This window comes from Grammomys surdaster, unplaced genomic scaffold, assembly GCF_004785775.1.
Source record: "Grammomys surdaster isolate TR1022 unplaced genomic scaffold, NIH_TR_1.0 126066, whole genome shotgun sequence".
NCBI classification, from domain to species: Eukaryota; Metazoa; Chordata; class Mammalia; order Rodentia; family Muridae; genus Grammomys; species Grammomys surdaster.
Genome location: NW_021620876.1, coordinates 3,663,518 through 3,684,401, shown reverse-complemented (window position 1 = coordinate 3,684,401; position 20,884 = coordinate 3,663,518). Strand labels below are relative to the sequence as shown.

The window sequence follows — 20,884 nt, the reverse complement described above, 5'->3', positions numbered from 1 at the left end:
TCTAGAAATAAACGTATTTTTTGTAGCAATTATATCAACTGCTTGTGTTTCCTGTTGTTTCCGAGGAACTTGGGGGAGTAAGACTCATGCTATAGTTTTTATTACCCAAACTAATCAGATTAGGGGTTTTTTTTTTTGTAAGCAATTGAATTAAATTGGACAAAGTCATCAGTGTCCCCAAAGCAGAAGGATTGCGTGCAAAGAAACAAGGGTGGGATCCTCCCTCACAGCACCTTAAATTAATAATAATAATAATAATATTAATAACCAATAACAAGTTAATTGTTATTTAACATAATCTGAGAAAGAACAGGTTTTGAAAGGTTGTGTTGTGACTTGATCAGACAGCATTGTCAGTAACAATGAAATGTAATTTTAAAAGAAAGGATTTAGGTTTTTGTTTGTTTGTTTTTTTGTTTTTTGTTTTTGCTTTGTTTTGGACTAGACAGACATGGTAGCTAGCATCTATAATACCAACACTGGGTGGTCTGAGGCAGGATACCAAGTTCAAAGACAGCCTAGATAACTTAGTAAGTTCTTGCTTCAAAATAAATGTAAAAGATAGGCTAAAAAAGAAATTCAGTGGAAGATCCCTGAGTTCAATTCCCACTAGCTTGCTTCTTAAGGTTTCTTTTTACTTTTGCTTTGATCTTTTTTAAAGTGTGACAACACAAACTGTGGTTAATTGGCATTATTTGTGGGAAGAGATTTTGTAGTTTGCTGAGAAATTTTTCTGATCACTGTTCAGTAGCCCTGTGTCACAGTTGATATGTTCCTCAGAGAAGAATAGACAGCTGAGTTGAGTGTTAGGTGTTTTTCACTGGGACAAAATACCAGAGATAAACAGGTTAAAAGGAAAAAAATTTTATGGTCTTGTTTCTCTGGGTCTGGGATGAGGCTGAACATTATGCTTGAGGGTGGAGCAATACTAAGCACCTCCTGGAAGCTGGGAAGAGAAAAAGAAAAGGGGCCAGAGTTCCCTTGTATTCATCAAAGTACATGCACAGTGAAATACAGCTCCAACGAGACTCCTTTTAGAGTTTCCAACAGTGCCTGGTTTTACAACCAGTGGGGACCATAACTTTAACCCATGAATTTTTGGGGACATAAAGTTCTACATCATGAAAGTTGTATTTATCAAAGCTGATGAATGAACACTTCATTTTGCTGGGGTAAACATTAAGGACTGAATCCTGTGGCAAGGTGATGTTTAGTATGTATGACAGTGTCAAACTATTTTCTAGAATGCCTATACTGCCTACATATCAAGGAATACAGGAGACGTATCTCAAAATAACAAAGGACAAAATACAGCAAGCCCACAGCTCAAATCAAGCAAATGGAGAAAAACTCAAACTATTTTCAATCAAACTGGCAACAGGATGGGGATATCTACTTTCCCTCCCTCTCCTGTTCAATATAATATTTGAAGTCTTAGCTAGAGCAATAAGACAGGTGAAGGAGACCAAGGGGGTACAAATAGAAAAGGAATAAGTCAAAAGTGTCTTTATTTGCAGATGATACCATTCTGTATGTAAAAGACCTTCAGGTCTCCACCAGAAAACTACTACAGCTGCTAAACACATTTAGCAACATAGAAGTATAAAAAATTAACACACAAGAATCAGTAGTCATCCTATGTATCGAGAAAGAAATCAAGGAAATAATATTATTCACAATAGCCTTTAAAAGTATCTTGGAATAAATCAAGCCAAGGAAATGAAAGACTTATACAACCCAAACTTTAAGACATTGGAAAATAAATTAAGAAGATAACAAAGATGTTTGTGGAATGGTAGGATTAATATTGTGAAAATGACCAGTTTACCAAAAACAGCCCATATATTCGAATTACAATGCAGGTCTTCACAGAAATAGAAAAAAAATCTTAAGTTTTAAGAAATAAAAAAGACCCAAGGATAGCCAAAATAATCCTTAAAAATAAAACAACTGTTGGAGGTATCAACATCCAGACTTCAACTTGTATTCTAGAGCCCTAGTAATAACAGCAGTACGGTGCTGACAGAAAAATAAAAGTTACCGGAATTGAGGACCCACCTGATTTTTGACAAAGAGGCCAACAATACACATTGGAGAAAAATACAACACTGTCAATATTTGTCTTTTGGTTTTAACTTTTTTTTTTAAATGGATGGGTGAATTGCCCAGAGTTCACCATAATTTCCATAATGTTGCACATATTTCCATGCATTTACTTTAAAATCCTTTATTTGCTTAATTGATTATACAAAAGTCGCACCCATTCAAAAACTAGTTGGTTGTGATATTGATGAGTTGGAAGCTTCTTTGAGGCTTCCCCTCCCCAAGACATCAGATACATGACTTGCAAATGTTTTCTCCTGGTTTTTGGCTGACCTTCATCTCCTGACCATCATTGAAAAGTTTTATAGTTTGATGAAATACCATTTATAATTTGTGGACTTCTCCCCTGAACTATACCTCTATTTTCATAGCTAAGAATTCTTTGCTTAACTTCATATCATAAAGACTTCCTATGTGCTCTTCAATAGTTTCGTAGTTGTATATGTAGATCTAGATTTCATACTGAATTACAGTTTGTATAAGATGTAAAGCTTGAGTTTCATCTTTGTATATAGATTCCAATTGCCCCATTGTTATGTCTTGAATATCCACCGACTATCCTACTCTCTTGAGAAGGTATTTCATTGAATATCTACTCATTATAAAACAATTACCAATCAGTTGGGTCTGTGTGAGTTTCTCCTGTCTTCCCTATTTCATTCAGTTGATTTCTCTCTAGGTCTCTTCATCAGTAGCATGCTGCTTTGATAATTATAGCTTTATCGATTTCTAAATCATCTCCAGCTTTTCTGCTCTTTCAAAGATTATCTGGGCTACCATGGTTCCTTTGTTTTCCCCACCCACTTACATTTTCATCTTTTCTTTTTCTTTTTTTTCTTTTCTTTTTTTTAAAGGATTCCCTTTTAAATTTAATATTACAGTCTTGGTGGTTTAACATAAGGCCTCAAGCATGTTAGACAAGTTCTGTATCATTGAACTGTACCTTAGTTTATCTTGTGAGATTGGCAACTTTTATACAGTACAGCTGATTTCATATCTTAGTATCACATATACAGTGTTGCTTTTCCTTATCTCTTTATGAGGAATTATTTGATGATTAGAAAAAGTTAGCTTCAAGATTATTATACACATGAGAGATAAGGTAACCACTGTATGGCACCAGAGAGTAGACAGGGGACACCAAAACAGACATAGATGTATTAGATTCCAAATGGTTGTTTCTTGTACAGAAGAGTTCATGAACCTTCCTTCCTATTTGCTCTTGGCTCTTCTCTTTCCATCTTTATTGTATGTAGGACTCAATGTGGTCACCTCAATCTCAATTCTGTCAAGAATTTGAGTTCAGCTCTCACAGTTATCTCATTGTCTGGGTCTAAATTCATATCCCCAAATCTTAGCTCATGGACTTTTTATTCCCCAGTCCACTCTAGAATAGAATTTTGTCTTCATCTTTTTCTTTTTAGTCACTAATCCTATAGTTGAAGACTCTTGACTTTACCATGATAAACAAAGACAAGTTTCTGCCCCTAGTCCTGACTTCTCCCTTCAACCACAGACTCAGCCTACTATAAAATGCACTTATGAATATCTTGTAAACATCTCAAATTTGTACCCTAACTGGACAACTTGAATTCCTCCTTATAACCCTGCATTTATCAGTTGTCAATGTCAATGATTTACTTGTATAAGCCTTGGGATTCTTGGCTGAATGGTTTTTTTTGTTAGATTGGTTTTGTTTGTTTGTGCTGAGTGGCTCTTGAGTCATTCCCAGTCAGTCTTTATTAATAGCAAATACAAAATGATTATAGAAAGAACAACAAAGTCCATTAATAGGAACATGCTGTGCCCCAAATTTTGTTCAGCCTTCAGCCAGCTATGGTTTAAGCAAAAGGACACCTTAGAATGGGTAAGAAAATTACAACTAGTTTTGGACAATTCACAAACCAAAATATCAGTAACTAGCAATTTAAAGGGACTTACGGTGCTTACTGTGATACTTTTTTTTATTGGATCTTTTATTTACATTTCATATGTTATCCCATTACCCCATCCCCCACCCACCCAGGAACCCCCTATCCCCTCACCCCTCCTCCTGCTTCTCTGTCAATGTACCCCAACCTACTCTCCGCACTCCCATGACCCCATCCTCAAATTCCCACCCCATCCAGCATCCAGCCTTCATGAGATCAAGGATCTCTTCTCCCACCTATGCCCAGCAGGGCCCTCCACCCTTACATATACAGCTGAAGCCATGGATCCCTCCCTAAGTGCTTCCAGGCTGGTGGTTTAGACCCTGGGAGCTCTGGTTGGTTAGTATTGTTGCTCTCCTCATGGGGCCGCAAACCCTTTCAGCTCCAACAGTCTTCACTCTTAACTCCTCTATTGGGAACCCCATGATCAGCTCAATGGCTAGCTGTAAGCATCTACCTCTGAATATGTCAGACTCTTGCAGACCTCAGAGGAGACATCTATATCAGGCTCTTATCAGCATGTACTTCCTGACTTCCACATCAGCATCTACCTTTGGTGACTGCTCATGGGATGGATACTCAGGTGGAATGGTCTTCAGACAGCCCCTCCTTCAGTTTCTGTCCCTCACTTTGTCTCCATATTTGCTCCCTTGAGTATTTTGTTGCTCCTTCTAAGAAGGACCGAATCACTTCCACTTGGTCTTCCTTCTTCATGAGCTTCATGTGGCCTGTGAGTTGAATCTTGGGTATTTCAAGCTTCTGGGCTAATATCCAGTAATCAGTGAGTGAATACCATGTGTGTTCTTTTGTGATTGGCTTTCCTCACTCAGGGTGATATTTTCTAGTTCCATCCATTTACCTAGGAACCTCTAGAATTCATTGTTTTTAATAGCTGAGTAATACTGCATTGTGTAAATGTACCACATTTTTTGAATCCATTCCTCAGTTGAAGGACATCTGGGTTCTTTCCAGCTTCTGGCTATTATAAATGAGGCTGCTATGAACATAGTTGAGCATATGTCTTTGTTATATGTTCGAGCATCTTCTGGGTATATGCCCAGGAGTGGTATAGCTGGATCCGCAGGTAATGCTATGTCCAATTTTCTGAGGAGCTGCCATACTGATTTCCAAAGTGGTTGCACCATCTTGCAGTCCCACAAACAATGGAGGAGTGTTCCTCTTTCTCCACACCCTCGCCAGCATCTACTATCACCTGAGTTTTTAATCTTAGCCATTCTGACTTGTGTGAGATGAAATCTCAGGGTTGTTTTGATTTGCATTTCCCAGATGACTAAGGATACTGAACATTTCTTTAGGTGCTTCTCGGTCATTCGAGTTTCCTCAGTTGAAAATTCTTTGTTAAGCTCTATACCCCATTTTTTAATAGGGTTATTTGGTTGTCTGGAGTCTAATTTCTTGAGTTCTTTGTATATATTGGATATTAGCCCTCTATCAGATGTACGATTGGTAAAGAGCTTTTCCCAATTTGTTGGTTGTCATTTTTCCTATTGACAGTGTCCTTTGCCTTACAGAAACTTTGCAATTTTATGAAGTCCCATTTGCCAATTCTTGATCTTAAAGCATATGCCATTGTTGTTCTGTTCAGGAACTTTTACCCTGTGCCCAGGTATTCGAGGTACTTCCCCACCTTCTCTTCTATTAGTTTCAGTGTATCTGGATTTATGTGAAGGTCCTTTATCCATTTAGACTTGAGCTTTGTACAAGGAGATAAGAATGGATCAATTTGCATTCTTCTAAATGTCCTCCAGTTGAACCAGCACCACTTGTTGAAAATGCTGTCCTTTTTCCACTGGACAGTTTTAGCTCCTTTGTGAAAGATCAAGTGACCATAGGTGTGTGGGTTCATTTCTGGGTCTTCAATTTTATTCCATTGATCTTCCTGCCTGTCTCTGTACAAATACCATGTAGTTTTTATCACTATTGCTCTGTAGTACAGCTTGAGGTCATGGATGGTGATTCCTCCAGAAGTTCTTTTATTGTTGAGAAAAGTTTTTGCTATCCTGGGTTTTTTGTTATTCCAAATGAATTTGAGAATTTCCTTTTCTAACTCTGTGAAGAATTGAGTTGGGATTTTAATGGGAATTGCATTGAATCTGTAGATTGCTTTTGGCAAGATGGCCATTTTTATTATATTAATCCTGCCAATCCATGAGCATGGGAGATCTTTCCATCTTCTGAGATCTTATTTAATTTCTTTCTTCAGAGACTTGAAGTTCTTGTCATACAGGTCTTTCACTTGCTTGGTTAGATTCACACCAAGGTATTTTATATTATTTGCGACTATTGTGAAGGGTGTCATTTTCTTAATTTCTTTTTCAGTCTGTTTATCTATCATGTAGAGGAAGGCTACCGATTTGTTTGAGTTGATTTTATAACCAGCCACTTTGCTGAAGTTGTTTATCAGATTTAGGAGTTCTCTGATGGAAGTTTTGGGGTCACTTAAGTATACTATCATATCATCTGCAAGTTTTGATACTTTAACTACTTCCTTTCCTATTTGTATCCCTTTGACTTCTTTTTGTTGTCTAATTGCTCTGGCTAAGACTTCCAGTACTATATTGAATAGGTAGGGGGAGAGTGGGCAGCCTTGTCTCGTCCTTAATCTTAGTGGGATTGCTTCAAGTTTCTTTCCATTTAGTTTGATGTTGGCTACTGGTTTTCTGTAAATTGCTTTTACTATGTTTAGTTATGGTCCTTGAATTCCTGATCTTTCAAACACTTTTATCATGAAGGGATGTTGAAATTTTGTCAAATGCTTTCTCAGCATCTAGTTAGATGATCATGTGGTTTTTTTCCTTGAGTTTGTTTATATAGTGGATTACATTGATGTATATCTGAATATTGAACCATCCCTGCATTCCTGGGATAAAACCTACTTTATCATGATGGATAATTGTTTTGATGTGGTCTTGGATTTGGTTTGCTAGAATTATCTTCAGTATTTTTGCATTGATGTTCATAAGGGAGATTGATCTGAAGTTCTCTTTCTTTGTTGGGTCTTTGTGAGGTTTGGGTATGAGTGTAATTGTAGCTTCATAAAATGAATTGGGTAGTGTTCCTTTTGTTTCTATTTTGTGGAATAGTTTGAAGAGAATTGATATTAGGTTTTCCTTGAAGGTCTGATAGAATTCTGCACTTAAACCATCTTGTCCTGGGCTTTTTTTTGTGGGGAGACTTTTAATGACTGCTATTTCCTTAGGGGTTATGGGACTGTTTAGATGGTTTATCTGCTCCTGATTTAACTTTGGTACCTGGTATCTGTCTAGGAAGTTGTCCATTTCATCCAGGTTTTCCAGTTTTGTTGAGTATAGGCCTTTAGTAGTAGGATCTGATGATTTTTTTAATTTCCTCAGTTTCTCAGTTTGTTATATCTCCCTTTTCAGTTCTGATTTTATTTATTTGGATACTGTCTCTGTGCCCTCTGGTTAATCTGGCTAAGGGTTTATCTGTCTTGTTGATTTTCTCAAAGAACCAGCTCCTGGTTTTGTTGATATTTTGTATTGTTCTTTTCTGTTTCTATTTGGTTGATTTCAGCCCTGAGTTTAATTATTTCCTGCCTTCTACTCCTCTTGGGTGTATTTGCTTCTTTTTGTTCTAGAGCTTTTAGTTGTGCTGTCAAGTTGTTATAGTGTGCTCTCTCCAGTTTCTTTTTGTAGGCACTTAGAGCTATGAGTTTTCCTCTTAGCACTGCCTTCATGGAGTCCCACAAGTTTTGGTATGATGTGTTCTCATTTTCATTAAATTCTAAAAAGTCTTTAATTTCTTTCTTTATTTCTTCCTTGACCAAATCATCACTGAGTAGAGAGTTGTTCAGTTTCCATGTGCTTGTGTGTTTTCCATTGGTTTTGTCATTATTAAAGACCAGTCTTAGTCCATGGTGATCTGATAAGATGCAAGGGATTATTTCAATCTTTTTGTATCTGTAGAGGCCTGTTTTGTGACCAATTATATGGTCTATTTTGAAGAAGGTACCATGAGGTGCTCAGAAAAAGGTATATTCTTTTGTTTTAGGATGAAATGTTCTATAGATATCTGTTAAGTCCATTTGGTTCATAACTTCTTTTAATTTCAAAGTGTGTCGGTTTAGTTTCTGTTTCCATGATCTGTCCATTGCTGAGAGTGGTGTGTTGAAATCCCCCAGTATTATTGTGTGAGGTGTAATGTGTGTTTTGAGCTTTAGTAAAGTTTCTTTTATGTATGTAGGTGCCCTTGCATTTGGAGCAAAAATGTTCAGAATTGAGAGTTCACCTTGGTAGATTTTTTCCTTTGATGAGTATGAAGTGTCCTTCCTTATCTTTTTTTATTACTTTTGGATCAAAGTTGATTTTATTTGATATTAGAATGGCTACTTCAGCTTGTTTCTTGGGACCATTTGCTTGGAAAATTGTTTTCCATTCTTTTATTCTGAGATAGTGTCTGTCTTTGTCACTGAGGTGCGTTTCCTGTGTGCAGCAAAATTCTGGGTCCTGTTTGTGTATCCAGTCTGATAGTCTGAGTCTTTTTATTGGGGAATTGAGTCCTTTGATGTTACGAGATATTAAGGAAAAATGATTGTGGCTTCCTGCTATTTTTGTTATTAGAGGTAGAATTATGTTTGTATAGTTATCTTCTTTTGGGATTGTTGGAAGACTACTTCCTTACTTTTTCTAGGTTATAGTTTCCCTCCATGTGTTGGCGTTTTCCAACAATTATCCTTTGAAGTACTGGGTTTGTGTGAAGATATTGTGCAAATTTGGTTTTGTCATGGAATATCTTGGTTTCACCATCTATAGTGATTCAGAGTTTTGCTGAGTATAGTAGTCTGTGCTGGCATTTGTGTTCTCTTAGGGTCTGTATGATGTCCGTCCAGGCTCTTCTGGCTTTTATAGCCTCTGGTGAGAAGTCTGGTGTAATTCTTATAGGTCTGCCTTTATATGTTACTTGACCTTTTTCCCTTACTGCTTTTAATATTTTTTCTTTGTTTTGTGCATTTGATGTTTTGATTATTATGTGACGGGAGGTATTTCTTTTCTGGTCTAGTCTATTTGCTGTTCTGTAGTCTTCTTGTATGTTTATGGGTATCTCGTTCTTTAGGCTAGGAAAGTTTTCCTCAATAATTTTGTTGAAGATATTTACTGGCCCTTTAATTTGGGAATCTTCACTCTCATCTATACCTAGTATCCTTAGGTTTGGTCTTCTCATTGTGTCCTGAATTTCCTGGATGTTTTGGGTTAGGAGTTTTTTTGCATTTTGCATTTTCTTTGACAGCTGTGTCAATGTTTTCCATGGTATCTTCTGCACATGAGATTCTCTCTTCTATTTCTTGTATTCAGTTGGTGATGCTTGTGTCTATGACTCCTGATCTCTTTCTTAGGTTTCCTATCTCCATGGTTGTCTGCCTTTGAGATTTCCTTATGGTCTCTATTTCCATTTTCAGATCCTGAATGTTTTTGTTTAATTCCTTCTTTGTGTTTTCTTGCAGTTCTTTAAGGGATTTCTGTGTTTCCTCTTTAAGGGCTTCTACTTGTTTACTTGTACTCTCCTGTATTTCTTTAAGGGAGTTACTTATGTCCTTCTTAAAATCCTCTATCATCATCATGAGAAGTGATTTTAATTCTGAATCCTGCTTTTCCGGTGTGATAGGGCGTCCAGGGCTTGATATATTTCAAGAACTGGGTACTGATGATACCAAGTAACTTTGGTTTCTGTTGCTTATGTTCTTGCGCTTGCCTTTCGCCATCTGATTAACTCTACTGTTACCTACCCTCACTGTGTAAGACTGGAGTCTTTATTTCCAGTTACCTTGCTTGTGTCAGAGTTCCTCAGAGTCCAGATGCCTCTGTGGTCTTATGATCCTAATCTCCTGGGTGGAAGAACTCCTGGGACTCAGGCCACCTCTGGGATCTGGAAATCCTTCTGCTCTGGGTGCAGTGGTTTCTCTAGGATGCCTCAAGATTCAGTATCTCCACAGGAGCAGACCCGCTATGTGTCTGCCCCAGCCAAAAGGACTAGGCAGGGGCGGAAGAGCCATTTTCATCTTTTTATTATTACTTGAGTGCATGTGTGTAAGTGTGGCGCACGTGTATCATGGCACATGTGTGTGGAGTCAGAAGACATCATGCCTCTCCATCTTGCTGCAGTAGGGTCTCATTTGACTCTGCTGCTCTGTGTATTCCAGACTCACTGAATGAAAGCTTCCCAGGGATTTTCCTGTCTCCACCTTCAATCTCCCAGTAGGAGTGCTGAGATTACCAATTAGAGCCACAGCATCCCGCTTTTTGAGGATTCTGGGACTGAATCTTGTGTCAGGATTGCATGGCATGTGCTTCTCACCTTCTGATCCATCTTGCAGTCCCCCTGTAAAGTTTAGAATCAGTTTGTACTTTATGTATGTACAAAGCCCTGTGGGATTTTGGTTGGAAATATATTTGAATTGACACTTTTATTATGCCAAATCGTCTAATCTAAGAACACAGTGTCTCTGTACATTCTGAGATGACTTCTTTCAGCAGATATTTGTTATATTTATGTCTGAACATTTCACTCTACAGGAGCTACATTTCTTTTTAAAAAGCTGTTTCAGTTTCCAACTATTCATGGTGAGCATGTAGGAATGATTGATTTTGTTGTGTTAATGATAATTCTCAAGACATTACAAAATGCACCTATTAGTTCTGGGTGCTTTTGGTCGATCACTTTGGAATTCCTACCTGGACAGTTTTGCCTCTTCCAGATCAGGATAATTGAATTCCTACTCTACTGTCTTTGTTGTGCTGAGCAGGAATGATGGAAGCAGTGTTTTACTGTTGTGCTGTATCTAAAGCATTATCCTTCACTAATAAGTATGAGTTTATGGATTTTGTTGCTTTGGAAGACCTTTTTTTATGTTAAGAGAGCTTTCATCTATTCCTAGTATGAGAAAAGGTTTTTGGTTTTATTTTATTTTTATTTTTTTATTTCTTAAATCATGAAGTGATGATGCTGATCAAACATTCTTTTCCTTCATCTACTGATATCATGTAGTGTCTGAGTTTAGATACCAAAACAGATACATTCATTTCTCAAGATGGTCCTTGGCCATTGTTCATCTATTGCTATATACAATATGCTAGTGGTTTGGTTTGGTTTGGTTTGGTTTAGTTTGGTTTGGTTTGGTTTCTGAGATAGGACCTTGTTGTACAAGACAGGATGGTAATAAGCTTACTTTGCAGCCCAGGTTGGATATGAACTCATAATTTGTTGGTCCCAGTCTCTAAAGTGTTGGAATTAGTGAATACAATACCACATTTATTTATTTTGTGAGTGAGCATGAGTGTGCTTGTGTGTGTGTGTGTGTGTATGTGTTTTATAATCTAGAGAATTCAGTTCTATTCTTAAATCATGTGGGCTCTGGGGAGTGAACTCAGATTGCTCTATTTAGACCCATTGTCTCTACCTGCCACATCATCTCTAGATTCCATCAAATACATGCTAAAGCACTCAAGAGAAGCCATGTTTACTCGTATTTCTACTGTTTATGTTTATTTTTCCTTTTGTTCCTGATACTCTGATTTTCTCTTGATCTAAACAAATTGCTTCTGAGGAGTATATAGCAGTGTATGAAGGGTGGAAGGGGAAGGGAGAAATGTAGTTGCACTATAATCTCAAAAAATAAAAAATTAAAAATGTAAATAAAACAACAAAAGAACTTACCCTCAACAAATTTTAGAGTAATATTTTGGTAATACATTTTCCTTATTTCAGAGTATTTATCATATCATCATTATTAATTATTTCTCTTATTTCAGAGTATTTATCATATCATCATTATTAATTTTTCCTTGTTTTTGTTTTCGAGACAGGGTTTTTCTCTGTTAATAGCACTGGCTGGCCTGGGACTCACAATGTAGGCCAGGCTGGCCTTACACTCAAAAATCTGCATGATCTCTGCCTCCACTGGGATTAAAGGCACATGCCACCACCATTCCTGGTTCCTCAGTGTTTTCAAAGGACAAGTGTTCACTTGAAAGCATTGTAACAATCCTCTCTGGCCTCTGACCTAGCAGGAGACACCCACAGCCAGTAGAAATGTCCCCTTCCTTTCCTTTTAAAACCATGTTCTCTCTCATAAATGTTTACAGTTCTTTCCTTATGCATTTCGGTTTTAGAATTTGATTATATATATATTGGCACAGGCACTTTTGTGTTTATGGTGGTGTTGGGAACAATTTGATTTCTTTTGTCTATAAATGTATGATGTTCACTAACACTGGGTATTTTCAGACATCCTTTCCTTAGATGGTATTGCAGTATTCTTTTTCTCTTTCCTTATGGAGCTCCAACTATGCAAATATGAGATCTTTTGGTAATTCCCCTAAGGTACTCTTCCCTGTCATCTCCACTCTGTTATTAAGCATATCCAGTGGTTTCCTGCCAAGTCTTATATTTATCTCAGACTTTATATTTTCAACAAAGAATATTTATTGGTAGTTGGAATAATAGAAGCCTCTAGTCAGGTCAGGGGGATATTATAAATTAGTTTTTAAGTAAACTGTGTGTGGATATAGTTTATGAAACTGTCCACACGTTTTTAACATGCTTTTCATTTGGGTTCATTTGAAACACTGTCTCCTTCCACAATGCCCAATGTTATTTAATTGCATTGAATGAACTGAAATATGAATCGGTGTCAGTATCAACAATATGCCAGCCAAGACAGTACAGCTTTCCTGTGCCTGTCTTTCTTGAGAAACATACTCTGTTAAATCAGCCACCACATTATGGAGACACTTGTAGACAAAGATAAAAAATGTTTGAGCTGACACTTGTAGCTAATGCCCCAGGTCTCCAGCAATAATCAGCAGACAGATAAACGTCCAGCCTTAAAGTTGTCCACCCAAAGTGTAGAAGAGTATTTGTAATCTGTCTCAACTCAGTCCTGCTGAAGTTATTATTTTATTTTATCTTCTTTGGTGGCACTAATAAGCCCGGTGCCTTATGTGTATGCCAGGCCCAGGCCAGAGCTCTGCTACCAAGTGGTAATTCTCACCCTTCTACCTTTTAAAATAACATTTTGAGACAGAGTTACATTATTTGCCTTAAACTCCCTAACCCTGCATTTTAGGGGGGCCTTCAACTTGCAATCCTCCTGTCTCTGCCTCATGAATAGTTGAAACTAAAGACTTGTACTACCAAGCCTGGCCAAGCTATTGATTTTAGGTAAAGTATATGTTGTTGTTGTTATATGGCTATATATTTTTGGGTAGTTTATTATCTAGTGATAGATAACCAAATATATTTTAGAAACTTGTACCTTAAAGAGCTTCTGAGAAGTTGTGATTTAAAAAAATCTAAAAATGTGATGGACTGTGATGGAATCTTCAGGGAAATGCCAACAAAGGCTGATGTTTTAAAGAGACTGTTTAATAGACACCTGATAGCCCTTGAAAGTCACTCTCAAGCTGAGGAAAATGTGGTGGAAGTTGGAAGAAAGTGGATGCTTCTTTTGTAGAAATGGATATTTGATGAATCCAACTACATCTGGCAATAACACGAAACACAGGAAATTTGTCTAACAAACTGACAAGCTTCCCAAAGTTTCAGGCTTAGTGTCAGTGTTGCCACATTGCTTTCTCTAGCAACTATAGTCAACATATTTGACTAGACAGTACAGTCAAATGCAAGATAAGAGAGACAAGGAAGGTAAAGGAGTATAACTGTCAGACAGAAAGTTGCTATTTTGTACAGAGGTTACGGAGCAATCAAACAAGTTTGGATATGTTTTGAGGCCCATTTCACAGGGGGAAGTCATGCCTGTTTCTGTAAACCCAGGTAAAAGCCCATTGCTCCCTTAGTGGGGAGCCTACTGCCATTTATAAGTTTTCTTGCTAAGTAGACATGTTGTTAAATTGCCTTCAAATAGACACATTTCTATTTGCGGATCAGTAGTGTCCTCACTCTTGGCCAGAGAAGCTTCTCTCTCCAGAGGGTGATGGTTAAAACAGAGACTCATTACTGGTTAAAGTGCTGAGAATAAGGGACTATTGAGTGTTCATCAAGAGGGAGAAGTTGAAGTTTGAAATTCTGTCTGCTGGACACAGCAGGGCAGTTGAACTCGTGAAGTCACTGCAACTATTTATGGCTATCTACACAAGATCTCAAAATTAGTTAACATTCCAATAGACAAGACTAGTTAGACTAAGTGGGTTACAAAAAAAGGAAGGTTGACATCAAAGTGGGAAGGGGGTGCCTAGGAGGTGAAGGGGTAGTGGGCTGGACGTGATCAAGATACACTGTTTATATGTATTATATCGACAAATAACAAACAAGAATATTCTATTTTTAAAAAGTCACTATTTTGAAAATAAAGTTACTTCTCAAATGTGTTCTAGGGTCCTTCCAGTCTGTGCCAATGCCCTGAGCAGACCATGGGTGTCAGCTCTGCACCCAATCCCACAAAACCCAGAGGAGGCTGGACTCCCAGGAGCTATAACATGCCCAGGATCATAGATAATGGAACTGGCTATTGCAGTCGAGTATTTGAGACTTTTTGTCAACAATTCAATATTACCCATATTACTAGGTTTCCTTAAAATCCTCAAGGACATGGTATTGTGGAAAGGGCCCATGGAAATTTAAAACAGTATCTTCATAAATAAAAAAGGAGGAGGTATATTCCCGTATACCATAAATTTATTTAAATCATGTTCTTTTTATTTTAAAATTTTTTAAAAATTTGGATGCCAAGGAACTTTCTGCTGAGTGTCTATGGTATCCTACAATTAGGCAAGCTTATGCCTAGGTGAAAAGAAAGGACCTATTTACTGGCATATGGCATGATCCCGACCAGGTATTTAATATGGGGAAGAGGGCATGTTTGTGTTTTATCTGCAGGATGCTGAAGGAGCATGGTGCCTACCAGAATGACAGGTGAGACATGATGATGCCCGGACAAAGAATGATGCTGACCTGCGAGCTTGCTGAGTGCCCTGACAATGGTGACTGGGAAGCTGTATTGGACATATGTTCCTGACCCACCTTTGCTTTCTTATATCCCAGATGGGACAAGCTGCCTTGCCTCAAGTTTTTAGACCATGTGGGACAGAGAATCAAAAAGAGAAGTTATAATGACTCTTATATACTTCTTAAATGTGACCAGTTATTCAGACTTAATCATGGACTGGTCTCGAAATAATCCAATATTGGAAATAATAGTCTTCATTTGGAAGACTGGATCTGAACATTTTCAGAGACATATTTGGAAGTTAGCTGCTGTTCTCTATGATGTTATGTTAGCAACAGATAAAGTTTTGGACAGGATCTGGATTTCAAACAAGTATTTGTGCATGTGTTAAAGCTCTTTTAATTGTCAAGTTAAAATTACTTTTGTTTCTTCTACAGTATTTATGTTAAGTTGCATTGTTTGTACACTTTCTAATATTGTTGAAACCTGGCATGTCTGTTATGGGGGTCTATCAACCAGCTTTTGTTTTATTTTCCTGAGTATTACAGAACCTTGGTTTTTCTGAAAAAAGCTTGCAAGTACTGGAAGAAGTGAGTCAGGTTTTAAGCAGGAGCAAGAGGGTAGTAGGCTTGTTTATTGCTGGTATAACAGCTTTAATTTCATTAATTGCTAGCACCACTGCTTCTGCAATTGCTTTGACCCAAGAAGCTAAGACAGCTACTTTTGTTAATCATTTAGCAAAAAAAAGAAAAAAAATGTAATAATGTGTTGAGTATACAAGAGGATTTAGATAGGCATTTGGAACGTTGGATTGATGCTCTTTATCCTATTCAATTTATTAGAAGGAGGTTCAGAATTTAAGAGTAAGGAACCATATTAAGTGTCATGCCAAATACCAGTGGAGTTGTGTTACTTCTAAAATTTACAATGATCGTCATTATAATTAGGAAAAAGTTTAAAGACATTTGCAGTGTATTTAGCATAATTCTAACATCTCTCTGGATGTTTTAACTTTGCATAGTGAGATTATGGATTTAAAGAATGTTGCTCTGCTGAGTTTTGATGCTGCAGATACTACTCATAAAATTATAAAATACTGGCTCTAGGTCAGTATTTCATTTTGGTCAAGTTTCAAGAATGGCATATATAGCTTGATCATGTTAGCCCTTTTTGTCCTGGGAACATTGTTATTTCTGCCCATTGTGTTAAAGCTTGTCTTTAACAATATCAATATGTTGGCATCCAAAGTACATGATTTGAAACTGAAAATGGACCCCCCCACCCCCCCCCACCCCCCAGATAGAGCCATTAATTTAACAGGCTGGCATGCTAAGGATGGGTAAGATTCTGCACAGAGACTTACCAACCTAAGACATAAGTGCATTGCTTTTGTTTATGTATATTCTATGACAGACAGGTAAGGAAGACATTCTTGTCAGAATGATCTAAGACAGACTCAGTCTTGTTTATGAAATAAAAAAAGGGGGGGAAGATGTAGAAATCTTTTGGGGCTGCTTGACAGGAATCTGACATTGGCCAAGGGCAAGGAAATGGGCTGCTTGACAGGAATCTGCCATTAGGATAGAACAAAGAAGTAATTTCAGGCAGGAATCTAAATCTTAGGCTAGAACAAAGAAGAAGACTTTAGGCATGAAAATGACTTTGGGCTAGGACAGGGAAGTAGGCTCAGATATTTAGGTCATCCTGATAAGCCCTTAGAAACAATGATCATGGGACTTTGTTTATTGCCTTGTTTGTTCTTTGACTATTTGTGTTTATTGTCATGCTTGTTCCTTGACTATATGCATCTATTGTATCGTTAGTTCCTCAACCTAGAACTGACCTTAATACTTATATGTAATTAAAATGATATAAAAGCAAAAAGGAGGAGGGGGGATGGGATGAGGGTTTCTGTGGTGGAATGAGGAAAAGGGATAAAATCTGAAATGTAAAAAAATAAAGTCTCTAATAAAAATTATTAAAAAAATATGTTCTAGGAAGCAAATAAAAATAGATTCTAAGCAAAACCAAAGTCAAATAACTAAGGAAAATATAAATCCAAGAGTGTGAACTTCTGCCTCAGAATGACTTAAGGTAGCACAGTAATCAAACAAAGAAGTTTCTGAAAAGTTGTCAAAATGTTACTTAAGTTCAGGAGAGGGATAGTATTTCTTCACCTCAGTTCAACAAGAAATAGAAAAGTACATAAAGTCACACACAACACAAAGATTTTGACTTAGCCATTCCAGAAAGTATACATAGGTCAAAATACCATGTTGTATACTATAATTATGCAACATTTACTTGCAAATTAAAATGCATTTTTAAAAGGAGGAAAGGATTGATCAATTTGAGATTTGTAGGTGTGGTGGTTGGAATATGCTTGGCACATGGGAAATAGCACTATCAGGAGGTGAGGCCTTGTTGGAGGAAGTGTTTTCACTGTGTAGGCAGGCTTTGCAGTCTCCTAGTATTCAAGTTCTGCCCAGTGTAGAAGAGAGTCTTCTCCATCCTGGATGACTACATGAAGACAGTCTCCTCTTGGCTGCCTTCAGATCAAGATGTAGAGAACTCTTGGATCTTCCAGCACCATGTTTCCCAGAATGCTGCCGTGCTTCATGCCATGATGATAATGGACTAAATCTCTGAATCTATGTTAGCCACAATTAAATGTTTGCCTTTATAAGAGTTGCATTGGGGATGGTGTCTCTTCCCAGCAATAAAACCTTAACTAAGACTGTAGGTATAGCTTATACCTATATGGGTCTTAATAAAATCCTCAAGGACCCCAAAAAGTTAAGAGAATTACACTCATAGTAGTCTGGACCAAATTTCTTAGTGGCAGTGAGATCTCTACCGCTAGTATATAGCTTTGTTCTTTGAGAAAGATGTGTTTTATTTTCTACGGAACAGAGTCAGGTAGAAAGTTCTACAGTCTCAGATAATTAATCCATCTGAAATGCCCATTTATCTAATCCTTCTGTTCCTTCCATCAATTTGCCAAACAGTCTGTCATCTCTGCTTTCTTTAGTACAGCACAATGTCACATCCAAGCATAATGGAGCCACTGTAGCAACATGGAGGAAGTGGCTCTAGGGCATTAAGATCTGAGGAAGTGTCGTCATATTCATTAACCCTTTTAGAGTCATAGGATGTTTCCTAACCATAGGCTTGTATCTATCTTTTGTTAGTATATATTGGCCCAATCTTACAAATTTTATGATTTACTCCAAGAATTATTCTTCTCTGTATGGACTAGGCAGCAGTCTTTTTGGACAGGAGTACAGACAGTGAAGCAAGTGAAGAATTTAGGCATGTGTGATGAACGTCTCCTTTAAGCTGAGCTACCACAGGGTCTTCAGATGATAGCAAGCTGCTTCTCTAGAAGAAGATAGAGATTATTTTAACAACACAGTTTAAAATTAGCTTTCAATTCCATGTTCTTATCTACATATCTTATTCTTGTATAGTTTTGAGACAGGGTCTCACTCTATAGACCAGGCTGGCCTGGAACTTAAGTATGTAGTTCATGCTTGCTGAAACAAACAAACAAACAAACAAACATACAAACAAAACAGAGATTGTTCTGCCTAAGGGACTATGAACATGAGCCACCAAGCCCAGTGTACATAATTAATTCCTTTAAAAGACATTTGTTACTATACCAGTGGTTCTTAACCTTCCTAATGCTGTGAACCTTTAATACAGTTCCTCATGTTGTGGAACTGTATTAAAATTTTATTATTATTTTATTGCTATTTAATAATTGAAAAATTTCTACAATTATAAATTGTAATGCAAATATCTGATATGCTGAATATCTGATATGCAACCCCTATGAAAAGGTCATTTGAACCATTAAAGGGGTCACAATCCACAGGTTGAGACCCACTGCCCTATACCATTCCAACACTAGAAGGAAGTTCAAGTTTTGTTTTGTACTTTTACCACATACAGCATATCGTAGCTACTCCCAGTCATTATAATGTCACAGCACATGTAGCATTTGTCTTCTCACCCTCAAACATACAACAGTTGCTGTATGACTACATGGTAATTTAGTTTGAAAGCCTCATACTGGGATATGTTTTGCTAGAACCTGTTTTCATATCAATGCTTAAACTGGTTTTCAAGTAAGTAGAAGCTGACATGATGCCTTGACACAGGTAGTTTACTTGGGAGATTATCACAAGAATGAGTAACTGGGGAGAATGAGATGGCAGAGAGAAAAGTAAGTAAATATTCTATCATTGTATTGGTCTTCACTAAGAACAAATGGCAGTGGAATCTACTTGCAAAACTTTGAAAAAGTTTTAGAGTGTTCTTCAGAATTGCTGCAATAAAGATCTATTTACATGTGAACCCATACTGAACCATGTTTAAGTGTTGCCCTGTGGTCATTAGCCAGTTTGTATTTTTAGGTGGTACCTGTGTATCCACTGTGTGACCTCCTAAAACTCTGGAGAAAACATGCATACAGAAAGGAAGTGCTCTGTCATCTCCTAGGAGATACACTGATATCACATATGAAATTGCTCACCCCCACTGAGCTGAATGCAGACGGACCCAATAGCATCACTACCACAGTGGACTGGCTGGTTATGTGTGTTAACTTGACACAAGCTGTTGTTATCACAGAGAAAGGAGCCTCAGTTGAGGAAATGCCTCCATGAGATCCAGCTGTAAGGCATTTTCTCAATTAATGAGCAAGTTGGGGGTTGGGGGAGGCCCTACTGTGGGTGGTGCCATCCCTGGGCTGGTGGTCCTGGGTTCTATAAGAAAGCAAGCAGAGCAAGCCAGGGGAAGCAAGCCTGTAAGTAACATCCCTCCACGGCCTCTGCATCAGCTCCTGCTTCCTGACCTGCTTGAGTTCCTGTTCTGACTTCCTTTGGTGATGAACAGCAATGTGGAAGTGTAAGCTGAATAAACTCTTTCCTTGCCAATTTGCTTCTTGGTCATGATGTTTGTGCAGGAAGAGAAGCCCTGACTAAGGCACACATCATCTACTACGCCTACATTTAATTGGAAGAAATGTTAAATTTCAGTTAAAGTATGTCTTTTTTTTTTTCAGTCAAAATGACAGACCTGGAAAACTATGAGACCCAGATTAAGAACTTGTGGTCTACAAGCTTAGTAGTTCTGCATTTTTTTTTCCAGGCATACGCAAAGTTTTACTTTCCATCCAAACGGCTTTTGGGACTGGAGGATGGCTTGTAGAAAGAAGTTAAATGGACCATTTCCTACGCTGGCTCCTAACGTCTTCTAACTCTTCATACAAGCCAAGACAGAACTCGGTAGGAAGATACTGAAATAGAATAACGGGGGACATCTGAATCCTTGAGTTATTGCTTGTGTAAAAGAACTGTGAAAGTTTTCAAAATCAAAATAGACTTATCCTGCTGATTTAAAAAAAAAAGTAAACAGAGCCCAGAGATTTTGAAGGAAGCTTCTTATGCAAAATTGTCTGATCAGCAATACCCCAAAGGACAGGAAAGATTTGTAGCGTATATTGCACCATAGTGCACACACAAAAAGCCACCACAACTTTATATAAAAAGTACTTGTACAAGGACATCTGTCCAAACTGTCTGTTTAGACCAGGACTAAAGCCACTATCACTCACCACTGTGACTGAGGGTTAAAATATCTGATGTAAAAGTCATCTGTTTTGCCTTTGAAAACCTTCCATTTGTTGGAGCTCCTCGAACATGCCATGGTTTGCTATACTCCACCTGTCCCAAATAAATACCATAATTTTGGAGAACAGCTCTCTGTTTTTGTTTTAGACTGGAATAGAGAGGCCTATGCTGATCACCTAACTCTCATCAGTTTGACCTGAAGTCCATCTCTCTCTCTCTCTCTCTCTCTCTCTCTCTCTCTCTCTCTCTCTCTCTCTCTCTCCCCCCTC

General features: G+C 37.7%; 1 pseudogene; it reads right to left on the bottom strand.

Moving 5' to 3' along the window:
- Nucleotides 1–10,140: 10,140 nt before the first annotated feature.
- The window catches only part of LOC114610971, a 14,175-nt pseudogene continuing 3,431 nt past the window's right edge, over nucleotides 10,141–20,884 (bottom strand).